Here is a 25,130-nt window from a genome sequence, read left to right as displayed (position 1 = left end):
TAGGCTGAGTGTACAAAATGCACTGTTGAGAGTAGAGGTAGTTCAGTTAGTCCACCTCTGCTTAAGTTTGTGAGAACGCTGAATTAATATGATGGTCGTCGTTATCTTCAGTTTCGACACTCAAAATATTACCTCGAAATTTGTGTGTTTCCAGATATCCAGCTAGAAAAATAATTTTATGTTTGATACTGTCATTAGATTGAACTAGGTCTTCAGTGTCAGCAATAGTGATGTCAAAGTGATAATCATCAATGCAATGTTAGAGGTACAGGCACATCATTAGACTGGTGCGGCGTAGACTCGTATTTCAAAAGTGCATGGAGGTTCTTGGTTGCTGCAGCTGCCTTGATATCTACAATGTCAATGTAGAAATTACCCCCATTGCGTTGTCTGGCTTGGCCAAAGAACTTTTCAAGGGCCTCATCAGCAAACACACCAGGTAGACATAGAGGTGGGAACTGTACTGAGTCAATAGCCACTCGCAGCCTCAATGTTGCTCTTGTAGACAGCACCAATGCCTCTGCAGTTTGCTTTGTGAGCTTTTGCGTCCGACCTCGACCACCTGACCATGCACAAGAGGATATAACATCACAAGTTTCATTAAGTTTCTTGAAAGTAGTGCAATTATTGGTCCATGGTTGACGACAATCATCACGCATGTTAATACCGGAATACCGATCTTTCACATTCATCATGTGGAACCAATCAGTGATCAGATTACAAAAATGATGGTGCTCGCTAATGCCAAGTTTATCCTTTAGAGTTGAAAGGGCAGCAACAGTTTTGTCATTGAAGATTTGACAAACAAAAGGCACGCTTTGTCTCTGCAAAGGCTTTGGGTACACAGCTGTGTATGTGATCTTGGTTAGACGGATGCTGTTTCTCCTGTCTTCATCACGTACAGTGCTTCTATGTCCTTCCATCGTGCAACATATGTTTTTCCATCTTTTATGAAAGAAAGTTCCTATCCTGAACGGTTATCCAGTTATTTCTTACATTTTCCTTTTGAAAGAATGGAACATAGTCAAATAAAACAAGGAAAAGGCATGAGAATTTATAGCATTTATGAAAGCTTACCAGGACCACCTAATTTACATTAACTGCAACGTTTGTGTTGCAATTATCACCTACACAAGAAATTATAGTACCACCAGCATCGCTAACCGATACTAGAGCTTCTACCAGAATTTCCTTGAGTTGATCTGAATTAAGTTTTGCAACAGGGTAAATGCGCAGTATATATTTAGGGCCACCCCCAAAATGGCAGACAACTTCAATTACTAAAGCATGTGTTGCGAGAACTTCGGTATCACAAGAACCATTTTGAGCGTAACCAACAACACGACCACCTGAGTACCTAAGTGTTACTGTGAGCTTCAACTTCATCAAAAAAGAATGTTGACAAGACGCTGCTGAGGTTTAAGTTTTTGAAAAAGTTGCTCCAAGTTTTTATCATGTAGACTACAGGAGAGAAGTTTTTTTCAACAGTTCCACTCTAGGTAAAACAACTGAACCAGACTTTCGTAGCATTTTATATGCAGCTGGTGAAATGTTATGGAGTTGGCGGCACCAAGAACATAAAGATTTCTGTCAAAGCGACGGCCTTCTGGATGAGTGAGTAATAACTGTAACTGAGAATGAAGAAACTGAAAATGAGGCGAATCAGAACAACTCATATGGCTCAATTCCTGTACTGCACTTTTCAGATAGTCTGCATCTTTGACTCATACTCTGTTAAGCATGACATAATTTTATCAAACTGGGACCATTTACTGAGAAGGCTATTCTTTTGCAGACAACCAGCTTTAGAAAAATATGTCTTAGGTATTTCCTTTCCATTTTTCTCAACGCATTTAAGATACAAAACCAAATGACGATTTCACATGTTGCAAATGGAGAAATTGGATAACGGAACGGCCTCCCCTTTGCATCAGGTTTTAGAAATGTAAATATCATCACTATCACAAAACAATACGATAATCCTTTGAGATATGCTCCATGGATGTCATTACAAAATGAATAAAAGTCGCTGATCTTATCCACAACTTCATTTCGGAGTCTTTCGTTTTCAGCTCGGGTCTCTGCTGAAGCAGTTGTAATTCTGGGTGCTGAGGGGACCTGCTTTAAGCATGACTTTGAAACTCAGGGAAAATGGATGGTGGATGACTTGGTCTTTTCCCTCCTTTAACTGTAATCCATTCACAGTCAAAATGATGAGCACAGGCATAGATCTGCTTCAGCTGTAGACAAACTGGAACGCTCATTTGGCATAGCATCGATCCAACGGTTTCGCTCCACTTCATCAGTTTGGAAATGATACTACTTTGGTGTATGGTTCATCCCTGTAATTTCCTCGACATCCGTAGACATTACACTTCTTAGGCATTGTGCGTTGTTAGTAGAAACCCCTGAAACAAAATTAAAATAAATTATATCAATTATGGTCTAAGACAGTTTTGGCAATTAGTTTATCAATATGTTGCTAGATTACATTCCTTTTTCGACTAAAAACATAAACTCCTTAAATAGGCCCATTTTATGACTAACATACGGCACTAAAAGTGAATAAATGTAAAAAAATGTTACATACATTCAAATCCATTGTTACATACATTCAAATAATTGTTTACATACATACAAATCATTGTTTACATACAGTGAACATATTACGTCATAAAAATAGTGGGACCAAGTTTCGCAACCCGAGAGTGCAAGATACTAGTCCTTCTATTTAAGGGGTCTATGATATATATATATATATATATATATATATATATATATATATATATATATATATATATATCTATACACACACACACACACACACACACACACATATATATATATATATATATATATATATATATATATATATATATATATATATATATATATATATATATATATATATATGATATATATATAAGAGGGTGTCGGATTAGAGAAGTGTTGTGACAACAGCTCGTTAATTACTTTAAAAACCAAGTTTTTTGGATAAGAATTCTGTGAGAAAAAATTGATTAAAACAAAATCTCATTATGAAAAAGAGACCAACTCGAAGAATATCGAAGAGCCCTATAAAGTGAAGTATATATGGAGTTTAGTTTAAAATTCTTAAAGCATGAGCTATAGAAGTATTAGCAAGTAAGGTGTATGTCTCTTTTCCGATACACAGACGTAAATCACCATTATCTCTGCTTTACATTAAATCCAGAAAGGGTAGACAATTGTCGTTTTCTTTTTCCATGGTAAACTTATATTTCGATGTTGATTATTCATGTTCCAAAAATATCTCACTTTGCCAAGGTTCCTTGAATATATAAAAGTCATCAATATATCGTCTATAATAGACAGATTTACATATATGTGGACAATTAGTTGAAAAGGTTTCTCCTAAAAAAGACATAAAAATATTGGCGGACACAGGCCCCAATGGGGTGCCCATGGCAACTCCATCGACCTGCGATGGAGCTGCCATGGGCTCCCCATGTGCGAAACGTTTCGTTTGAATAAAAAAACTATGGCCTTGTTGATGTGTTTTATATGTATGCCTTATATATATATATATATATATATATATATATATATATATATAATATATATATATATATATATATATATATATATATATATATGTATAACAGAATCACGAAAAGTTAGGAACGTGATAAATCCATAAATAAAGATAAATGCCACGAAGGAAAAATAAACGAAGGATTCTGCGAGATCTTTCGACTTAAAAGTCCTTTACTGAAGCAGATACTGACAAAAATACGAGAAAAAGACAATACAAGAAGGTTCGTATAACTGACAGATAGGGATTATAAAGGGATTAGTGCCTAGACTCCGACACACCTGGAAGATAAGAAACCTTCCCGAACAAGCATAAACAAAGGGTGCAATTAAAGGTTTAAGACAATCATCTCAGATACAATCTCCAGACAATTAAAGGATTATAGGTGACAGCTATTCGGAACCTGGTAAAACAAACACCATATTTACAAAACATGACAGACATACATTACAATAAAATTTTAATACTCAAAGGCAACTGATTTTATTTAAGTCTTTTTATTTAAGTCAGTAATTATATATTTGAGGTCATTCTTAAACATGTTACAGATACAAGGGTCTAAATGAAAAAGGCCACGACTAACATTGAATTTACAATGAAAAGTAAGTTGTATTAAAGCAGATTCAAAAGATTTCGTGATAAGACATCTCTTGACCGTGCAATTACTGAACTGTCAATCCAATTAATTCGGTGGTTGTTTTCACTTAAATGAATAAATAATGCATTAGATTTTTGCCCAGTTTTTACAGAGTATTTTATGCTGGGCTTGTTAGCCTTACTTCTAAGCCCTTGCTGGACTGTCCGAGATAGAATGAGGGACAATCCATACATGGAATTTTATATATTATGTTGTTGCTTTCTCTGGGGCCATTTTTTATTAACATTCTTTTTAGTGTGGTATTATAGGAAGAAACAAGGTTGACATTAAAAGCTTTTAACAATGGTTTAATGGTTTCAAATCCGTTAATATAAGGCAAACTGAGAATGTTCTTAGAATTTTCTTTCTGTTTGTTATTTTCAGTATAAAACTTTTTGTGGGCTTTATTATAACAAATGTCTAATATATGTGAAGGATATCATAAATCTTTCCCTATTTTTCTTATGTATTCAATTTCTTGATCCAAACATAGATGAAAAAATTGATATTTTTATATTAAGATGGTGGCCTGAGAAGAAATGAACATAAGTTAAGTTGTTAGTCGGTTTCTTATAAATACGAATTACATTGAAATGGTTCTCTATGTATCAAAACGTCTAAGAAAGGGAGGCAATTGTCTTTTTCTAATTCTAGAGTAAACTTAATCGATGGTACCTGGTTATTTAATTTAGAGAGTAAATCATTTACATCATACCGACAGGAAGAACAGCTAAACAATCATCAACGTAACGATACCACTTTACTGGAATATGAATGATATTAGGTAAGTAGCGTTTTTCAAAGAATTCCATAAACAGGTTTGAGAGCAATGGTGATAAAGGATTTCCCATTGCCATGCCAAAATTTGTTGATAAAATTCACCATTGATATAAACTTACAATCACAAATGCACAAACTCGTGAGTGAAAATAATGTGACTTATAGGTAGAGGTAATTCATGCTGAGTTAGTTCATTGCTAAAGATATTCTAAAATAGAGTCTATAGGGAACTTTAGTAAAAAGAGAACATACGTCAAAACTAACGAATCTATCAGTAGGGCAAGAGCAATTTTGTATAATTTATCACTTCAACAATTATTTCTTTCATGTTAAGATAATTTTATGTTCTGAAACCTTGTAATAATAGAGATTATTTATGGTTATAATCACAATTTCTCTCTCTTTCTCGTTTTGAAAGAGAATTATAAAGAATATGCCCTTCCATTTTGGGTTCAAGATATCTTGTTGATCAGTAGTTCCCATAGAGGAGAGATTCATTCTTAGAATTGTAACCGTGCCGTAAAGAGATGTTAGAGCTCTCTCCTCTCTCTCTCTCTCTCTCTCTCTCTCTCTCTCTCTCTCTCTCTCTCTCTCTCTCTTCCCGATTGAGGGAAATTTTCATTTTTACAGTAACGTAAAGATTTTGTACTTACATGGTCATTCATGACTGTTATATTTATTTAATTTAATAGCATAGTGGTTATTTAAGGAATATGAACAGACAGTGTAAACATGCATTTGTAACGGCGCCTATTATAGAGTTTAGTGAATTTAGAAGCTATAGCCAGCGTCCAGTATTTTCAAACCAAGGCATCGGGTTGTCATTTCCTCTCTCTCCATCGTAAGATTTGTGGGGGTGGGGGAGCAGGGGGATGTTAGGAATCCGTTAAGAAATAGGAACCTATCACAGGGGATAATGGGCTTGCTAAAGGGACACTTACTAAGCCTACCTTTAAGATCTGTTCTACCTTGACCCTTTTTGCTGGTTGTTTTGCTTCTTCCAGACCAAGGTTTGGTGGAGGATGATGCATCAGGCAACCGACCCGTTAATGTAGGGATAACGGTGGAAAGAAGAAACTATTGCCCCTCCCTTGCTTCGACTTCGATCATCGATGCCCCTGCTTGAGCCGCCAGCGCGCTTTGCATCTTCCTTTGTTAGTCCTTTGCTGGTGAAGTCTGCCTCTAACCTCAAGCTCCATGCACACACAAACTAAAGTACGTCGAGAAGTTGCAAATTCAACCAGCCCTTGTTTCTCTCACACAAACTCACTGTTTTCCAGTATTCAAATTTCCCATTTCTCCTCAACGAACTCCTTTGTGTTACCTACAACACATTCTCCCCCTTGTGACTTGTTCGAAGATATATTAAGCTATTCAGATAACAATTAGAGATACACACCCATAGTGAAACACTGCTAATTGGTTTAATAAGATTATCTCCTTCGTGACTAAAATAGTTCATGTGAGAGAAAGTCTTTTGTATGATTAGAGTAACACTGGAATTCTCTTCCTGGGTCCTGCTGGAACGAAAAAAAAAATCAACACAAGGAAGAGAGGAACTATAGGGTTTGATTTTGCCCCATCAGATTTGTTCTCCGTCAGAACTCTTCCCGGAAATTTAAATGGCAAAAACAGTAAAAGGAAACTATTTTACGGACTTGTCTTTACATTTGAGTAGAAGCATTTTATGTTAGAGATGCAGCAGTTGTAAATACTAATTACCGAATTCATTTGTTTCATTTTATACATGTTTTCTAGTAATTGTAATATAATGTTCGGTGTATATTTTTTTATAAAAACTGCTTAGTCAACAGTTTACCATAAGAAGCCTGATTTAGGGCAAAAGTATCGGAACAGATTAAGATATGTATTTCTATATTTTAATCTGCAGTTTCTACTTCGTTCTCATTGTGGAGTACATTAATATACCTCATATTCGTGAATGAGAACAGTACAACTATATATCAAGTAATGTATCTATCTATCTCTCTCTCGTCCTCTCCTCTCTCTCTCTCTCTCTCTCTCTCCCTATATATATATATATATATATATATATATATATATATATATATATATATATATATATATATATACACACACATATATATATATATATATATATATATATATATATATATATATATATATATATATATATATGTATTGTGACGAAGCGCCAAGTATCTGGTTACTATACGTTACCAATAATTAATGAAATAAAAAGGTTATATTTTGATGTCAACTTCAAATGCATTTCCCTCCTTCGACCTAAATTTTTAATATTATTTCCGATGTGATCTTTCTTGAATCTTAGAGGGAATTTCTGAAGATCCTTTCCTAAAAAAATAAGTAAAATATTTTGGTTGTCTAATTCCCCACGTGACGAAACAGACATTACCAGTTACTGAAAGGGGGCGGGGCAAAAATGAAACAATGACCAGCTTTTCTTATTCTTACTTACCTTGGTATTATGCATTACAAAACAGATAACTGTGATTGGCCCCAATTCCTCCCTTTTTTACAGTGAATATAAAAAATATTACTTTACGAATTCATGAATTTAATTTTCTCTTCTAGGTTCCGCAATCGTAAAAATTAGTTTAAGCTTTGGAGCCATTATACAATGCGCAGGACTTTCGCTGATGTAAGTCCATCAAAACGGAGACGTTGTGACGCATCTCTACTAAAGTTATGATTGTAAATGGACCAGAGGAAGACTGGTCAATGATTCTGAACGTGGAAGGAGAAAGAATGGAAGCTGCTGATTTTGTATTACTGATTTGAAGTAGATATGGTGATAGGTTAATATGGCAGGTGAGGCAAGAAAGGCGCAGCGGGTGTGCAAAAGATTTGGAGGAAAACTGAAGAGTATACTAGAAGCTAAGACTGAAAAAAAGGAATTGTTAAGCCAATTCTCCTCTATGTAAGTAAAGTATGAATGCAAAATGCAAATGAAATGGAAAAGGTTGAACATGTTAGAATGATTTATTTATGCAGGAAATTTGGCCTGAGAACAAACTCAGTGAAGACGAGAAATGTGGAGATATAGGGAATAAATATTGAAAAGGTTAGATTAGGTGAAATGGTAGATCAGTGCTCTGGAATGATTAGGAGGGTTACTGGATGTCCCATGGAAGATGAAGGTTAGTCGAGAGAACATAATTCAGAAAGAAATATTACGGGGAAGAAGAGGAATAACTAGATAACCAGATTGCTGGATAGAAGGCGCGGAATAAGCAAGGAAGGGTTGAGGAACGCAGTATGTGAGGGGTTGATATGCCGATATAAGGCTTTTGTGTCAATGTATGGAACTACCAATGATGTGAAGTATTCAAAGATGAATAAGTGCGTTCTGATGTCTACAGGGGAATTCGTGATTTTTTTTTTTAAATTGCCTGTAATTCGCTGTAAACTGTGATATCTATATGCATATTCATATTCGCTGGCTTCCGCAACAGCTTCAGAAGACCCAACGACGAAGGTCATATTTATCTGCCCTGACGATGACGACGACGTCACCTCTGATATTCTTATTCTTGTAACTTCGTTCGATACTGCAGATGCAGACTACACATTTTGTTTTCCTGTTCAGCCATTTCAATTTACTTTGCCCGACAGATTCATTGCACACAATTTCCCTATGAAGACCCAAAGGCGTACAATTCTTTTCGAAGATATACACACACACAACATCATATATATATAGATATATATATATATATATATATATATATATATATATATATATATATATATATATATGTACATATATATATATATATATATATATATATATATATATATATATATATATATATATATATATATATATATATATATATATATATATATATATATATATATATATATATATATATATATATATATATATATATATATATATATATATATATATATATATATATATATATATATATATATATATATATATATATATATATATATATATATAAGTTTACTCTCAGTGATATATATTTACAAAGATCATATTAGGCCGAATAAAAAGACAGCTAGATTTTAATCAACCAAGAGAGCAGGAAGGTTTTATAAGCGGGTATTCAACAACTGACCATATCCATGCAATTAACCAACTAAAGGAAAAATCAATAGAGTATGACAAACCGCTATGTATGGCATTTGTAAACTATGAGAAAGCTTTTGATTCTGTCAAAACTTCAGCAGTAATGAAAGCCCTTCAAAAGCAGGGAATAGTTGAATCTATTATTAGAACACTTGAAGATGTCTACATGGGTAGTACAGCAATCTTAAAACTACATAAAGACAATGAGAAATTTCCGATTGAGAAAGGAGTTAGACAGGGAGACCCCATCTCTCCTAAATTATTCACAGCGTGCCTAGAAGAAGTTTTTAAGAATTTCGAGTGGGAAAATGTAGGAATTAATATTAATGGGGAATACCTTAACATTTTAAGATTAGCAGATGGCATAGTTCTACTCTATGCAAGTTTGGAGTAATTGTAATTGTAATCTAACATATATAAATGTAATTAATTACAAAATTTCGTGTAATTCTAATTGTAATTGAAATGAAATTATAGTAAGCAATTGTAATTAATTAAATTACAGGCGGATATACTTTGTAATTTAATTGTAATTATTTAAAAATTCAAGTGGTAAGGACCAGGCTCCATTAGGAGTGATGGGTTGCTTTCTCCATCCTATAGAAAAGTAACCAGAAATCAAGGTCATAGTTCAAGTGTTTCCTAACTAGTGCTAATAAATACTCTTTTAATATGACCTCTGCTCTCCTTCTATCATTTACACTTCTAGAAATAAATTATGTAACCCTATTAGCTCGATTTGCTCACCTCAATAGACTTTTCCCTGTGCCAAAGATAAGCATTTACATTCGCATCGAAATCAGTTGTAATTGTAACTGTAATTGTAATTGAATTTGTTGTTAAGTAATTGTAATTTTAATGTAATTGCTATTTCCAAATATAATTGTAATTTACATTTTTGAAAGTAATTGTAATTGTAAGTGTAATTCATTTCTTCAAGTGTAGTTACTCAAACCCTGACTCAGTGAATCAGGGGAGGAATTACAGATGTTAAAAGATTTTATTAGAGAAAGTAGAAATAATCATAATAATAATAACAATAATAATAGTAATAATAATAATACATAATAATAATAATAATAATAATAATAATAATACACTTCATCTTATTGTCAACCAAAGAACAGGATCTAGTGACTTCTAGAATGGCCCCACAAATTTCCCTGATTACACTGGGTGACTGTCTCCATGGAATAATGGGGTCGAAGTTGTGAGCAGAATTACTTCTCTTCTGGTCAATTTCCCTTTAATTCGAATTTACTACGTCATTGCCTGAAACAACGTTAAGTAACGAGCCGTCCATTAGCAGCCTGGGGAAATAATGTTGAAGACAACGGCTGAAGGCATCTGGGAAGAGCAGCGCTATATTACCATTCCAGTGAGTGTTAAGCGATGGAGTCAATTACTCGCAGTGAGCAGATGATTAGATCCTCTTCGATGAATAATCCGCCGCAGGTAATTCATGGTTTTCGCTGGAATCTCCCAACAGAAGAAATATACTCATTATGCAGCTTATAACTTTTACCTGATTAGTCTATATGGAATGCTAAAGATACTGGATTTCCTTTTACTTAGTCTTCTTGTTAAGGCCAGACCAGAAGAATAGCAGAGGAGTAGGAGGAATGATTATGGCTAAATCTTGAAGGAAAGAAGTACAGCAAGACTGAACGTCAAGGGAAGCAAGAAGAAAATTTCAAACCAGAATCTGAGACAAAATGTCGTTTTTATTCTTTTTGCGAAGTTGCTCCGTGTAACTTTACCAAACTATGATCAAGTCAGATTATCCTCACAGTTTTCCTTCAAACTGATTTTACGTCCATTCTCCTAAATATCTTGAGTGCAAGAGCTTTGCTGATATTATAATATTTGTGGAAAAAATTTAAATGCGAGAATGAAAGAGGAACCAATGCTCATGAAGATAAAGAGCTAATGCTTACGGTTGCTTTAGTTGATCTGAATCGTCTCTTGGTAGAGAGTTATCCTCTACTAAAAGTATGCCAGTTTATGAAGAGAGGATAGTAAATATCGATGATTGCTATAACAAGTGTTATATATCCTGGGTTATTGTGTATTGCGTGATATATTCCCGTAAAATATCAATTATTTTTAATGAGCACAAAACATTCCTGCTCATTAAAAGGATCATATGATAAATATGATGTTAGTAATTGCCAGATTATAAACAATGTGACAGTTTTAAAATAAGACTATCCTAATATTTCTCATGATATGAATGTAAAGAGAAGCGTTTTGTTTGACCTATAAGCATCGATTGGAGCTTAATTAAATCATTCTATGAATGACGATAACTCGCAAGGAATACTTCAGTACTGAATCTTTTATGTTTCTGTAGACACTATATTCAGCAGCTTCATCTGGTTATGGGCTGTTGATGAAGACAACTAAGGAAGTCATTCACCGTAGCCCCGTTAGGATAAAGTTAGCGACACTTTGGCTATTGGGTCAATTGCTCCGTGTGAGAGGGAGACTTTGACAAGGTGCTGGTGAGCTTCTGTGTAGGTGTGTGAAACTCTAAGTATTGTGGAAGGTTTTTGTAACGGGAGTTCATTCACGATTCATCATTTTTAGCATGAGTGTGAAATAAAACTAATATGGCTTAATGTAAATTTATCGAAACACCAAAATTTTGACCCATTTTATATTTTTATGTTTTTCCTCAACAAATTTTTATCCTCATTTATATTCGCATCACGTTGATTCTCCATCTAAATCTTACTTTAAAATCCCTGCATCATTCCCTGTTCATTGACTTTCACAAGCGCTCCTTACACGAACTATTCTCAGAGTGGCCACATCCCAGGAGATGTTCGTTCAACTCCGGCATCCTTAAGAAGTCTTCACCTCAGATCTTTCTAGTTCGGTATTGTAAGACGACAGTATCTGCTGAAGCGACTGACTGACGTCCCTGAATGCTGTTGATAATCCTTACAAGGGAAGACAAAGGGCTGTTCAAATTTTTTTTTTTCTTTATGGGGATAATACCGGATAAAGATTATAAACGATTCAGCGCTTAATGTATGAATGTGACAGTAGTCCCCGTCATCTTATTTTCTCTCGGATTATGTTCTGAAATAAAGATAAAAAAGAAAAAAATGCAAACTATTTTATTTATATGAAGATTTATTTATTTGTATGAGAGAGAGAGAGAGCGAGTGAGAGAGAGAGAGGAGACGAGAGAGAGAGAGAGAGTAAGTAAAACAATACATAATACATATTAAAGATAATGCGGGATAACACTATAACCACAATACTGGGAGACTCAAATGGCTCAAAATGACTTTAAGCTTTTTTTCAAGTTCGTCAGAAAATTCTCTAGCTCTATATCACAAACCTGCCAGTAATGAAATTCGTCACCCATGATTTGCGGGGAAAGTTTTTCTTCCATGTATATCAATAAGTTTGTTTTTTCTTGAGAAAAATAAAATGCGGTCCAATGTTTGAGTATCCTACACAAGGAATCTATTGTGATGGCTTTGTTCGTTCCAACTTTATCAGTCCGCCATCAGATCTTGAAAACGACTGAGGCTGCGAATTGGTATGTCGATCATCCACCCTCCAGTCATCAATCATATGAAATACCCTCAGTAAGTTTCTGTTTTATTTAAGGTTAAAGTTAGCCATAATCGTGCGTCTCACAACGCTATAGGACAGGCCACCGCTGGGCCGTGGCTGTAAGTTTCATGCAGTATTATACGTTTTACAGAAAACTCGATTGTGCCGAATCGGCGCAGTTTTTATATGTAATATTTAGCGTTATTTTCCTGTCTTTGAATTCTTCATTTTATTTAAACGATGATAAATTTTTAAAAATCCGCTCGAACCAGATCCAAGAGGCCGACACACTTCGCTCAGATACAAACGCTGTTCAATTCAAATATATGAAACTGAAACGCGGAATTTCAGGTTTTTATCTGACGAAGTGATGAAGTCAAGAGCTGTGACGTTTATTAGCCAAAGGATTTTCGTTTCACATCTAATATCTTATCTCGGAGTTCACTGTAAGAGCTTTATATTTTCCTTGGCAATTATTACTATAAATGTATACATACCGCAAAAATGGCGTTGATTCAAGAAAAGTAGAAAAGAAGAGTCCCAAATTTGAAAGTGACGTTGCTGCTCCGTACCATGTTGCCTCCATTCGGAATAATCGCGCAAACTGGCTTTGGGATCGACAGCACAAAGTCTGGATGTACAATGTTTCATTTAACCTACCTGTGTTACACACAGTAAAGATAAATATGTGGATTCATATTAATTCTTATATTCACTATCATTCCTTTGTTCAAACCGTGTCTTTTCTGAACGCTTTGACGCTCCAAAATAAAAATAAAAAATATATATATATTGATTATTCAATCATTTCACACCAAACAAAAAACCTGAGTCTTTCATCCTAGAGTTATGCTAACCAAAAACTGCATTGTTATGCATGCTACATCTCTGTATGACTGGTTGTATGCCGATTTAGGAGAGAGAGAGAGAGAGAGAGAGAGAGAGAGAGAGAGAGAGAGAGAGAGAGAGAGAGAGAGGCAAAAAATCCACATGATATCTGCTTAAGAAAGAGCAAAGGCCAGCACCTAGTTGTCCAAAGTCAGATACCGGATATCTTTAGCAATGCCTTTATAACATTTCCGTCGCTGATTTCCTAAAATTTAAGAAGTTTCTGGAGAAGCTGGGTTGACACAGCCAAGGTGAGAAATCTCTATTGCCTCTTTCCTCTTTCCCCCTTTTCCTATAAAGCCCGTCAAATCCCTACCCTTTCCTCTCCCTTCTTCTTTCGTTATTCCTCTCTTTTTACCCTTCCTCTTTTCTCCTCACGATTATGCATATATTCTGGCTCTTTCCCTCCTCTGAGTCGCTTTTCCATGAGTTGATTTCTCACTTTCCTTTTTATTTTTGTCTGAGTGGATGCTGGTGAAAATATGAATACTAGAAAATGTAGTTAAACCAAACCTTTTTTCGCCAAGTGTAGATGCAAATTGTTAGAGAGAGAGAGAGAGAGAGAGAGAGAGGGAGAGGAGAGAGAGAGAGAGAGAGAGAGTGGAGGGGTGGGGAATAACAGACTTATTTCACGAATTAAACAACTAAAATCATCTTACCAATTATTCCTCGTCTCGGGCAAAAGTCGGTAACACCAGATCTGTAGAGTTAATGAATACTTTTATCACTCGTTCGTGTAACATTGTTTCTTTTCGCTATTTGAGCTCTTCGTGTTATTCAATTTTGTATTTTTTATTATTTTTTTAACGCTACTGACTCAAAGTAGGGCTGAAGCATTAGTAAACGATTAATCAAAATTATTTTTAGACTGAATCTATGTAGTTGGCTGAACATGTTATGATGTAGATAAGTAAAAAAAAAAAAAAAAGAAAAAAAAATAGATCAACTACGTAGTTTCAGTGACACCCGACGATCACAAAACTGAATTGTCTGCGTCGGAACTCATGTCTCGTAAATAAGTAACGTTTCATATTACTCTGTTTTCCAAACAACGTTTTTTAAACGACTTACAAGCGCCAAAGCAATTCAAATAACAAATCATGTTTTGAATGTCCCATTTTCAAGATATGGTACATTAGGCGCTATCAAACAGAAATCACTTCTATATAACAATGCAAATTTCGACTGAGCATCATCTAGAATATTCAAGTGGATCAATATCCAAACGTATAATCCATAAAAGCTCCTGAAGGAAAATCAGAGAGTAGGGATTCAATAGTTTTCTCTCCTCTGTTAAATTGCTTTATACTTCTTGACAAAATGGAAGATGGACGATAGTTCGATTAAAAGTAAGACAGAAATAAATTTTCATTTCTCACCCACACACACACGCACATACACTCACACGCATTATAACCCTATTCATATGTAACAAGCCCATAGGGGCCACAAACTTGAAATCAATCTTCCAAAGAACACGGTGTTCATAATACACACACACACATTATATTTATATATATTATATAAATCATATATATATATATATATATATATATATATATATATATATATATATATATATATATATATATATATATATCAATAGAGGGATCCACAGTAATATCCTTGTTATCTAGATATAATATGTTTATACAAAGCTTAAAGCTTTCGTCCATCCTCCTGTGGACTTGATCACTAAGCAAATGAGACATGTAATGGTGAAGAATTCCAAATAAACATAAACAAACAGACAAAGAACATTAACAAGGTAAAAAATTCGAACAAGTCATTGGGTCGTTTGCCTTTCCATAATTCGCTGTGATCTACGAGGCGGGACAAGCGCCGGTCTTCTTCCTGAATGACATCTTGACGGTCGTTAACCAAAAAGGTAGTTTGTAGATTAGGCTCTGGAACGGGCGAAGGATGGTTATTTACATTATCAGATTGAAGGAGGCTGTATACATTTCTGCAGTTCTTTATTCTGGCCCTTTTGCAAATTTCTTCACTCAAAAGTAAATTGTTCTGTATGCCAGTATTCCCCTCAAAAGTGTCATTCAAAGTGATGAGAGCTCCTTCCACAATTCTCCTATTGTGGTCCTATCCGCACTCTTATAAATAACTTTTCCTCCCTTGAAGTCGATGGCATGATCGGAATCCCAAGTATGCTTGGCAATGGCGCTGTAAACGTGCCCAAACGGCAAGCTGCAACATGTTCACGTTTCTCTGGTCCAGAGAACGACCCGCTTTCACCAATATAGCATTTGTCACAATTTTTTACATCCTATAGCATAGACTCCAACATCGGTGTTTGGTTTTCTGCAACTGTTTTTGATAATTTTCTTTTTAAGAGTATTAGGGTATTGAAAAACTACGCTATACCCATGTCTTTCTTTTCTAAGATTATTGGAAACTTTTTTCAGGTCATGATTATAAGGAAGGGGAAGGCATTTAAAATTAGCAGTCGAACAGCGTTCCCTTGGATTATAAAACATACTTCTGGCTCTAGAAAGACATCTGTCGATAAAAACTTGGGGTAACATAACTTTTGAAACTCGTAGTCAAGAATTGAATTTCCTGGTCAATGAAACTAGGGTCACAAACTCGAAAAGCTCTAAAAAACAAATTCGTCAGAACGTTGCGTTTGATTTTCTCGTCATGATATGAATAAAAATGTATGTACGTATTTGTGTGAGTACTTTTTCCTGAAAACAGAGAATTTAAAGGCTTATTTTCGTCATCCCTGTGGACAACCAAGTCTAAAAATGGCAGACGCTTGTCGACTTCCCTTTCCACTGTAAACGTGATGGATGGAAGAAAACTATTCAGTTGTAAAAGAAGCTGATCAAAACTTTCGGTATCGTCCTTAAAAACAATAAAAATATCGTCAACATATCTTACCCATATAAAAGGTTTCAAATCATCTGGAAGTTTGTCCACAAAAGTATTTCAAAAAATCCATACAAAGATTAGCTAAAACAGGCGACAACGAGGACCCCATAGCAACCCCTGCTTTTTGTTGATAGAAATCTCCTTCAAACTCAAATATGGTGGATTCTACACACGTCTTTATAAGCTCACAAAACTTATTAATATGAATAGGTGGCGTGAATTTCCTCTTCGGCAATTTTGACCAGCCGCTGTCAGTTGTAGCTTTTTCGCCCCCACGCCCCCCGCGGACGGCCCCCCCCACCCCCCCCACCCCAAACCCGACATACCCACCTATGCGCCAACCCTTCCCCTACGCAACCGCGCCCTCCCCATCCGCCCCCCTCAACCCCCCTATTTTTGGCGTATTTTTTTTCCCAAAACTTTTTTCGAAAAAAAATCGCAAAAAAAATTTTTCGACGCCCACATTTTCATTTCAATGCGTTCATAACCGCCCAAAACGCCCACAAACACCTAAGTTGCCAGACACTTTTTTTCGACCCCTTTCAGGCCCGTAAAACCCCACCGGGAGCCATCCTAGCCTTGTGGGTGCCTAGATAAAAAAGATGCGCCTTATTGAGTTCTATATCCTACCCAAAGAGCATCCCGATACGTCGCCTCCCCGATTTTTGGCGAATATTTAACCGTCGGTCCAACATCTGGCAACGCCCGTAGCCCGCCCGGTAGCCCTCCTAGCGTTGTGGGTGCCGAGACAAGTTAGATGCACCTTGTTGACCTGCACAACATATTCAAAGGGCATCCCGATCCGACCGTTGCCCGATCACTGGCGAGTATTTTAACGTTCGGCGGCATCTGGCAACCCCTTGGAGCTGTCCTAGCGTTTTGGCTCGCGAGACCAATTTGATGCGGCTCTGCGAGCACGACAGAATGCTTCAAACCGCATCCCGATACGACAATTCCCCGATTTTTGGCCAATATTTAACCGACCCGCCCGCAACATCCGGCAACCCCCCGTAACCCGCCCGGCAGCGATCCTAGCGCCGTGGGTCCCGAGAGGAGTTAGATTCGCCTCGTGCAGGTCTAACACATATTCGAAGGGCATCCAGATAGGGCCATTGCCCGATTTTTGGCGAATATTTATTGAAAACCCGGCCGGCGGCATCTGGCAACCCCCCGTAAAACGCCCGGGAGCCATCCCAGCCTTGTGGGCGCCCAGATAAAAAAGATGCGCCTACTCGAGTTCTATATCCGACCCAAAGGGCATCCCGATACGCCGCTTCCCCGATTTTTGGCGAATATTTTAACCGTCCCCCCGGTCCAACATCTGGCAACGCCCGTAGCCCGCCCGGTAGCCCTCCTAGCGTGGTGGGTGCCGAGACAAGTTAGATGCGCCTCGTTGACCTGCACAACATATTCAAAGGGCATCCCGATCCGACCGTTGCCCGATCACTGGCGAGTATTTTAACGTTCGGCGGCATCTGGCAACCCCTTGGAGCTGTCCTAGCGTTTTGGCTCGCGAGACCAATTTGATGCGGCTCTGCGAGCACGACAGAATGCTTCAAACCGCATCCCGATACGACAATTCCCCGATTTTTGGCCAATATTTAACCGACCCGCCCGCAACATCCGGCAACCCCCCGTAACCCGCCCGGCAGCGATCCTAGCGCCGTGGGTCCCGAGAGGAGTTAGATTCGCCTCGTGCAGGTCTACCACATATTCGAAGGGCATCCAGATAGGGCCATTGCCCGATTTTATTTTTGGCGAATATTAGGTTGAAAACCCAAAACCCGGCCGGCGGCATCTGCAACAACCCCCCCGTAAAACGCCCGGGAGCCATCCCAGCCTTGTGGGCGCCCAGATAAAAAAGATGCGCCTCATCGAGTTCTATATCCGACCCAAAGGGCATCCCGATACGCCGCTTCCCCGATTTTTGGCGAATATTTAACCGTCGGTCCAACATCTGGCAACGCCCGTAGCCCGCCCGGTAGCCCTCCTAGCGTTGTGGGTGCCGAGACAAGTTAGATGCACCTCGTTGACCTGCACAACATATTCAAAGGGCATCCCGATCCGACCGTTGCCCGATCACTGGCGAGTATTTTAACGTTCGGCGGCATCTGGCAACCCCTTGGAGCGGTCCTAGCGTTTTGGCTCGCGAGACCAATTTGATGCGGCTCTGCGAGCACGACAGAATGCTTCAAACCGCATCCCGATACGACAATTCCCCGATTTTTGGCCAATATTTAACCGACCCGCCCGCAACATCCGGCAACCCCCCGTAACCCGCCCGGCAGCGATCCTAGCGCCGTGGGTCCCGAGAGGAGTTAGATTCGCCTCGTGCAGGTCTACCACATATTCGAAGGGCATCCAGATAGGGCCATTGCCCGATTTTTGGCGAATATTTATTGAAAACCCGGCCGGCGGCATCTGGCAACCCCCCGTAAAACGCCCGGGAGCCATCCCAGCCTTGTGGGCGCCCAGATAAAAAAAGATGCGCCTCATCGAGTTCTATATCCGACCCAAAGGGCATCCCGATACGCCGCTTCCCCGATTTTTGGCGAATATTTAACCGTCGGTCCAACATCTGGCAACGCCCGTAGCCCGCCCGGTAGCCCTCCTAGCGTGTTGGGTGCCGAGACAAGTTAGATGCGCCTCGTTGACCTCCACATCATATTCAAAGGGCATCCCTCATCCGACCATTCCCCGATCACTGGCGAGTATTTTAACACGTTCGGCGGCATCTGGCAACCCCTTGGAGCGGTCCTAGCGTTTTGGCTCGCGAGACCAATTTGATGCGGCTCTTCCAGCACTACAGAATGCTACAAACCGCATCCCGATACGACAATTCCCCGATTTTTGGCGAATATTTAACCTACCGGCCCGCAACATTGGCCAAGGCACCCCCCGTAACCGCCCGGCAGCGATCCTAGCGCTGTGGGGTCCCGAGATGATTGTTAGATTCGCCTCGTGCAGGTCTAACACATATTCAAAGGGGCATCCAGATAGGGCCATTGCGATTTTTGGCGAATATTTATTGAAAACGGCCGGCGGCATCTGGCAACCCCCCGTAAAACAAGCCCGGGAGCCATCCTAGCCTTGTGGGTGCCTAGATAAAAAAGATGCGGCCTTATCGAGCTCTATATCCTACCCAAAGGGCATCCCGAAACGTCGCTCCCGATTTTTGGCGAATATTTATTTGAAAACCGGCCGGCGGCATCTGGCAACAACCCCCATTTGGTTTCTTTTTCCTTGTTGAAGGGTGGTTTTGACATTTTGGCCCCCGGTTCGTCACGTTTCACGTGTTCAATGGTCGTTTCGGGTTTTTGGCTCAGGTTTGGCCGGGTTCACTTCTTAATTTGGGGTTTAGGGCTTTCTTTTGATCCTTTCCCCACCCTACCCCCCCCCCCCCCCCCCCCCCACCCCCACTGGTATTTTTACTTGTTGAAGGGTGGGTTTGGCATTTTTTTTTTTTTTTTTGACTTAGACGCTTATCGATGAGCTTATGATGGGAAATTGACCTCTCTCTCTCTCTCTATATATATATATATATATATATATATATATATATATATATATATATATATATATATATATATATATATATATATATACATATATATATATATATATATATATATATATATATATATATATATATATATATGTGTGTGTGTGTGTGTGTGTGTGTGTGTGTGTGTGTGTGTGTGTGTGTACGATATATACATACATATATATACATATATATATATATATATATATATATATATACATATATATATATATATATATATATATATATATATATATATATATATATATATATATATATATATATATATATATATAGTGGCGAAGCAGACCAATATCTGGTTATTACAATACCAATCAAAATAGTTTACTCACAACAGCCAGACACCTGAATCTTCATCACAGATAAAATAGGACTAAGTTCCTAAAGGCAGCAGTGATCCCTTAAAAAGCTTATTAATCATGGAAGAATTAAAACTAAGTTGATTAATACAAGTGTGAGGTAATCAGCTACAGTTAATTAAAGGGCACACACCAACAACAACCTTAAAAGTCTTAGTATTTTCAAATATCCTTCCCTGGTCTAACTGCCTTCAAGGAACACTCAAACTACATAAATTAAATCATATCCCTGGTGGTAAATATATCAGTCAGTGTTATAAGAATTTTTAAATAAGAAAATTGATCTTTAAATTCAAAATTTATTAGTGAAATTCACAATCGTAGGGAAATTTTCTATAACTGAAAACCGCACAAAGTTAATTAATTCTAGAATTAATTATTAAAAAAAATTAAATCAAAATTATTTTTCAAGGAAAATAATAAATCGAGAAATTAATTTCATCAATCATAATTTAAACTGTAAGGAAGTATTTAAAATTTGAAAATAAAATGCAAGTAAATGAAATTAATTTACAAGGGTTAAATAAAATCAAGTTTTTAAGTATGCAATTTTGAATCAGTAAGGAAGACCTAAGTTCATCAAACATTATGAATGCAAATCCTTACAACACACAATGTATAAAAGTATTAAATTGGCCACCAAAATGTGAAAAAAAACACTAAACTGCAAAAGCACTAAGGAATAGTAAACACTCAGAATATAAAAAAAAACTTCAAAAGAATTAAATTCAGAACACACAAAAAGCTGGAATGTGAAAAGAATGCAATAATTATTCCCTAACTCCTAAAACTTGTAACAGCACATTACCTGGTACCAGTTGAACCACATACTAAGCAGCCGTTATCATGCCGTTATGAAATATAATCTAAAAGTGACCACGTAAGTATATCTTTATGCAATGTAAAAAAGTAGTCAGGTTGACTTGATTGCTATGATAAGAATAATATTATTCTAAATCATAACAATGAAGCGAAGAAGGCTACTTTTTTCTACTTTGTTTTTTAAAGAACTCTATGTATCTGCAGCCCAGAATTTCTTCAGGAAGAGTTTGAAAATATTTATAACATATCAGAAAAATTAAGATACCATAAATATTTTCTAACCACCAGACTGGCTTTTAACAATGATAATGTACTTATTTTACCATTTGACGATGTCATACGGAGAGTTCCAAGTTTTTGCAAGAATTTTTAATATCAATGTTCGTTTTTAAATTATCAAATACATTGGAAAACAAACTAAAGGAATTCTTCCAAAGTTTCTCAGGGCTGCATTTACGGGGTTCCTTGTATGAACTGCGAGTGTCTATATCGAACAATTTGGGACTGGAGACAAGAATTAAACAACGCAGATATAGTGTGAGCACGGGATAAATGTCGAACGCTTTATTTTTACACATTAATGATATTAATCATATGATTAATTGGGAGGGGGAAAGGTTGTTTTATATTCTAATAATACAAGTCGAAGAAAAGTTATTTAATCTGCTTTTATCAAATATCACGGTGACTTAATGAATGTAAACCAGGGTATGTACAACTAGACCAATTTGTTACTAAAGAGATTTGTAAGGTTGTTTCTTTCTAATCATCTGTTGAGTTGTTCTGTACCTGCTGTACTGGTTTTAACCGGATTTGAATATTGTGTTTCAATTTTTTTCAACTTTTATGTTTTTACTTTGTTAGATGTTTCTCGGTGAATTTAGCATTGTACCTCGAAATGCGTTGAAATAACACAAAGGGCTTGGTATATTACTCCTTTTTTTTATTTATCCTGTGGCCGTGACTAAATATATAGTCACGCGCTATTTAGTGATACACACACACACACACACACACACACACACACACACACATATATATATATATATATATATATATATATATATATATATATATATATATATATATATATATATATATATATATATATATATATATATATATATATATATATATATATATATATATATATATATATATATATATATGTGTGTGTGTGTGTGTGTGTGTGTGTGTATGTGTGTGTGTTTATAATGTAGTGCAAAGGACACAGACTTCCGTAAAAGCGACTAGCATAGTTGTCCAAATGTTCTATATTCATTCTTTATCAACATAAGGGTGGACTTCGCAGAGTTGGCTTAATTCTTTGCGTCATTATCTCCTTCATAAACGTCACAAAGTTGTCGTCGTCTGTTTGAGTCCAATTAAGTGACGAAACCAATTAAGGAAGAGTCAACAAATTCTGGCTCCAGATAGAGACTCAGGGTCTGCACCAAAATGTATTAATTAAGGAATACGGAGAATCTTTCCGGTGCATTTAAGGAAAATATCCTAAATTTTCACGTAATTGTATTAGGGGAGAGAAGAGAGAGAGAGAGAGAGAGAGAGAGAGAGAGAGAGAGAGAGAGAGAGAGAGAGAGAGAGAGATATCTATTCTAAGAAAAGAGAAGCGAACCTTGTGTAATTAAGAGCTATTTCTCAATAACTTGTATATTTAGAAAGCAGAAAAGAGGTAATGAGGGAAAAAAGCAGTCATTATTCTTGTACTAACTATGTGGAATGAGTTGCCAACCCTCATGCAGAAAGGGGAGGCACCCTATCATACAGGCCAAATCCTGAACATCTTTTTTGTTACGCGATTAGGATCTTATAAAGTCACGAGTGCAGTGGGTGATCTACGAGATTATGAAGAAAAAATCAGTAAGCTATGACGAATATGAAGTCGAACATATTAGTACCGTAATAAAATCTACTCTACGTTGCCATAATTCTTATTTGTCTTATGAAAAGTTTAGTGAAATTCAATGCCGTGTACTATAAAAAAGAACATTAAAAGGTATTGGAAAACCGCAAATTTATCAACAATACCTCACGACTATATAGAACTAGAGCAGTCAGAATTTGCAAACAGGAATGGAAAAACTGTAATTATTATATTTGTTCATAATCTTACTGTCATCCATAGTAACAATTTAAGCCTGTAAACATTTATCAGATTTTTTTAGTTTTATTCTCTCTAAGTAAACTTCATGATCCACTGATCATCCTCATGAGTAATTTTCCACCTGATTGTTTAACCGAAAGGCTGAAATATAGATCTTGCTATTTTCGTTCTGCTGAAATCCTTTAATACTTACGATTGCCACAGGAGAGGTCAGCACAAACTGCTAAAACAGCTCAAAAGAGGATTGCTCCGGCACAATTGAGAGAAAATGTCTGCTGTGTATGGTGAAATTTGTGTATCTTTTAAGAGCTTTTTAAAGTGAATTAACTCAGTTTCCAGTCACCTGCATCAGTATTCCCGATCATTTGTTGATGCTTTATTCATTTATACACCGATATATAGTCACAGTCACAGGATAGAAAGGTAGTGACTCTTAAGCTTTTCTATCTCTGACAACGAGATATTTATCAGACCTACATCATCAAATATTGTCTTTCTCTCACACATCTTCTCACTATCACTTCGTGAAACTTTGATTGCCAAATGAACAGAGTCACAGTTAGGTTGAAGGTCCACTTCTGCATACCCAGAGGGTATACAGAACAAATTGTTGATATCAAATAATTTCTATTTACCCTGGGCAAGTGACAAAAGGGCAAAATGGCCACGAAAATATAAAAAAAAGTTCACAGCGTATTTAAACTTCCCTGTTTATGCTAATTATAGTTAAACACAGCCAAATATAAAAAAAAATAAGTGGAATTTGAGGAGATAAAAAATTAATTTTCCTCGGAAATGTTATATGAAAAGTATTTGTTAACAAATAGAAAGGATAAGCATACTAGACGAATTATAGTATGAAACGACAGATAATTAATAAAAAAAAAAAAAATAATGATGACTGGATACGAATTGGGACTAGCGCTTAAAACAATACCCTCTATTTATGATTTTATTTTGCTTTTTTGAAAATTAAAGGCGATAAAACTGTAGAGTGAGGACTAATACATCGAATTTTGTCCCTTGCTAATATTTATGTGCACCAGTGACGTCAAAACTATTTGTTCTAAAAAGATTGTGAAACAAAGAGTATCAGATATGAGAAAAAGTTCATAAGCCATATACATCTTCAGAGGGGAATTAATTACTGTAAATCCAGCTGAGAAATCAAGGCACCACTTCATTTGTGTTGGGGCAAAAATATTCAACGGCAGAAAAATGTAAGTTTGAAAGAAATGACATCGTGACTGGCACACGGCTTTTTAAGAATTTGTTTTTAGTAATGAGAATCTAGAGATGATTAATTCACGGGAAACTTTAACCCAAAGAAAGCTACGCAACTATTCACGGAGGGACGGTACTCAGGGAGATAGCAGGAAAAGAAAAAGACCGAAGCCATTTATCAGCTAACATCAATATACTATTGTGAAATGACTAAATAATATAAACCAAGATGCTGAAAATGGAACTATAGTTACTATAAATGAAGATTCAACCGGGACTAAAGCATTCTGCTGGATTAATGACAGTTGCCAAGGGTAACTTTTGGATCTAATGCATAAATACATAAACGATGAGACGATGAGACGATGAGTAGGTCGATGAAGTGGTTGATGCTGTGGTTTTGCTTTTCACATTAATTTCATTCTGGATCCAGCAGTTAAAGACGAAAGTGGCGATGACAGTTATGGCCACCTCCCCATTCTTCACGTGATCAACATATGGGTTATTTAAAAAAGGGAATATATTATGACCATGACAATCGACGACTGAAAATCTGAGAACATTAAACGACCCCAACCTATCAGCAGAGAGA

The sequence above is a fragment of the Macrobrachium nipponense genome, chromosome 29 (genome assembly GCF_015104395.2).
Source record: "Macrobrachium nipponense isolate FS-2020 chromosome 29, ASM1510439v2, whole genome shotgun sequence".
Classification (NCBI taxonomy): Eukaryota; Metazoa; Arthropoda; class Malacostraca; order Decapoda; family Palaemonidae; genus Macrobrachium; species Macrobrachium nipponense.
This window is presented reverse-complemented; position numbering follows the sequence as displayed.